Genomic DNA, 3679 nt, shown 5'->3' with positions numbered 1-3679 from the left:
ATACTGCTGTTTGATGATTCCACAATCCTGCCAAATTAATCTAATGGTAATCAAGTCATAAATTTAAAGCTATCAATGAAAGAATTGCTTGAAAATATGTTGTTATTATTAATGCAGATACTGCAGTTTACTTCTCGCCATCAATATCTAACAGCATTGAAGGTACTCGATAGTATATGTCAGCAGTGTTATAAATGAAAAAATTATAATGGATTAAAGGAAATCATTCGCCTTGATGAGGAAGTCACGTGAAAGAAATCAGGGTCCTCCAGGACCTCTAATCACAGTTAGTGCGCCATGATTAATTGACAGCAGGAAACATGCTTATTACAAGAAGGCACAGCCATTGCAACTCTTTAAATTTAACATCAAAATGTTAAAATAAATTACAGCAATTACTCCCCTCAGGTCACTAATAGAGGAAGTCAACAGAAAATAGCAAAACAGAAAACTCAACACTATTTAGGTGTAAATGTTTGAAAAATGATTTGTACAGAATGGACACAATTTACTGAGCCAGACTGTGCTCACCCTGGCCTGTGATCCCTGCATGCCCACCATTTTCAGTTCTTCAAGAGGCTGGAGAAGGTGTCCCGACCCACAATGTTGCCTATCCATTCTCTCCACAGATGCTGCCTGACCTGCTGAGTTCCTCCAGCACTTGGTGTTGTGGTCAAGATTCCAGCATCTGCAGTTCCCTGTGTGTTCAAGATCCATTGGCCTGGTGGGCTGCATTATGCAGCCGACAAATGGTGACAGTACCCTCTTCTGCGACCCTGACATCCTTGACCATGCACAGCTCGTTCTTCTAAAGGCGTGTTTCACTATTTTCCAATGCTTCAATGGATTTGAATAGTTAAAAGAATAAAACATATTTAAAAGTTGAAGATAAAGAAAACAATTTGAAAGCCGAAGACCTACTGAACTAGATGGATGAGCTTTAGTTTGGGATCTTGACGTGGTTCATGACACAAGCCAAAGCAACTGCATGGAGATGCTGCCTGTCCCTCTGAGTTACTTTCCTTGAGTTAATCCTTAATTAATTTTTAGGTTATTGTCGAGGTACAGTGAAAAGCTTTTGTTGTGTGCTAACCAGTCAGCGGAAAGACAATACATGATTACAATCGAACCATCCACATGATAAAAGAAATAAAGTGAATAACGTTTAGTGCAAGATAAAGCCAGTAAAGACTGATCAAAGAGAGTCAGAGGGTCTCCAATGAGGTAGATAATAGTTCAGGACAGCTCTCTAGTTGGCTGGGATGGCTGATAACAGTGGGAAGAAACGGTCCCTGAATCTGGAGGTGCACATTTTCACACAAAATTTGGCTTTGCTCTGCTGTGGTAGTGGATGGCAGGCATATCGATCGTGACTCTGACACAGCATACGGTGGAAATTAGGACGCACCAAACACAGAACGTAAGAAAATGGTACTGGCAAATTCCTCCAGAAAATCTGCAATTCCTGTAATACCCATCAGTGTGAAAGGTCTCGACCGAAATGTCACACATTTCTTTTATCCAGAGAAACTGCCTGTCCCGCTGAGTTGCTGCAGCATTTTGTGTCTATCTTTAAGGTTTGCTAGTCCTCGCGGCACTTTAATGAAGCTCTGCCCTCACTCACATATCACAACTGTGCAAATGCTGATAAGAGCCCTGCCACAGTTTGTGGCACTGAAGTGGCCTGTTTGTTTGCTGCTAAGGCAGTATTAACTTGCTTTCACGTGACTTTATAACTGTTCGGTATTTGAACAAATCAGCTGCAGTATTTCTCCTCTGCATCAAGTCAGTTTAACAGAATGCACTGATGGGCTAGAGGGCACGGGTTTTCCTGTGGGACCTTTAGGCAAGATGGGAGGGTCAGGATGGTTTGCTGAAGCCTTACAGACTTTCCTTCGGTTAATATAGTCCAGCTGATTCGACTTCCCAAAGCCTTTCTTTTCTGGTGCCGAGAGGTGGCAGGCCAGTATAAAAATCATTCACTGAAATCATTCATTTCACCGAGGTGAAATATATTCATTCAAAACCCCTGAAGAGATAATGACACAAGTAACTACTTCTTGCAGTTCACTGATGCAGGTCACAGAAAATGCAATGTTATTAGTTGTTGCCATTACAAACCAAATTGTCCTAATCAGGTATTGAAAGCACTTTGAATATGCTATGTTAAGGCTTCTGTTTATTTCTCTAATTAGCAGCCAGCCTGAAAACCAACAGTAACATTAGATCTCCCGGTGGCCCAGCACTTTAACTCCCCCTCCCATTCCCAGTCTGACCTCTCTGTCATGGGCCTCCTCCAGTGCCATAGTGAGGCCCGCCGGAAATTGGAGGAGCAGCACCTCATATTTCGCCTGGGCAGTTTGCGGCCCGGTGGTATGAACGTCGACTTCTCCAACTTCAGATTGCTCCTCTGTCCCTCCCTTCCCCTCCTCCTTCCCAGACCTCCCTCTATCTTCCTGTCTCCACCTATATCCTTCCTTTGTCCCACCCCCGACATCAGTCCGAGGAAGGGTCTCGACCCGAAACGTCACCCATTCCTTCTCTCCCGAGATGCTGCCTGACCTGCTGAGTTACTCCAGCATTTTGTGAATAAATCGATTTGTACCAGCATCTGCAGTTATTTTCTTATACATTAGATTCTCTATCTGGCACCTTATTGCTGCAGAACTTCCTGGTCGCATGGCGGTAGAGTTACTGCCTTACACGGCAGAGTCCCTGGTTCGATCCTGATCACGGGTGCTGTCTGTATGGACTTTATATGTTATCCGTGGGAATGTGTGGGTTTTCTCTAGTTGCTCCGGTTTCCTCCCACATTTCAAAGATGTACAGGTTTATTGGTCATGTAGGAAGGAAATGCAGATGCTGGTTTAAACCAAAGAAGGACACACTCACCATTGGGAACACATGATAGAAGACTGTCTGCACTACTTAAATGCAAGACTGATGTTCCTTAAACATTTAACGATCAAGTGTCTGGACTCCTCAGCAGGGGATAATCTTCTCCACTTTCTGTGAAGGAACCACAAGTTTTGCTTTTGATCTTGGTTCTCCCTCTCACCAGTTAATAGAAAATATACTAAAAGTTACTAGAAAAACTGGTCGGAGAACTGGGAAGGGGGAGGGATAGAGGGAGAGGGGAAACAAGGGTTATTGGACTCCAGGTTGCAGAGAGCATGTTGTTATACAGGCAGACCATGGTTTCATTTCAGGAAACAGGACTTGTCCAACATAAAAGAGAGGTCATGTCTTAATCAACCATAAAGAAGAACTCCAGCGGTTCAATTTTTTTACTCAAGATTCCAACATCTGCAATCTCTTGTGTCTCTATTATCAGTTACTTTTGATGTTTTGCCTGCAGAGTTTGTCTCACCTCAAGAATATAGGCCTGTTCCACAGCAATGCTCTCCCTACAGGTTTCTTCCAGGAAACGGCAAGAAATTAATGTGATCTTCTATTGGAACTCAGCAGCAAATGCAAAGATCTCAATATCTGCTGCAAATTCTGTACTAACTCTACTCTTATTTTAATGTTGAGCTACTGGCCAGCATCTGAATAGGTCACACTCCATTCGCTATAATTACGTTCAGACTCCAATTCGAAAAAAAATGTGGAAAGAGGCAAACAAAATAAGAAAATAACCGAAATAGTCAGCAGATCAGGTCCTGTCTGTAAAAAGAAG

This window comes from Rhinoraja longicauda, chromosome 18, assembly GCF_053455715.1.
Source record: "Rhinoraja longicauda isolate Sanriku21f chromosome 18, sRhiLon1.1, whole genome shotgun sequence".
In the NCBI taxonomy this organism is placed as follows: Eukaryota; Metazoa; Chordata; class Chondrichthyes; order Rajiformes; family Arhynchobatidae; genus Rhinoraja; species Rhinoraja longicauda.
Note: the sequence above shows the minus strand (reverse complement) of the source record.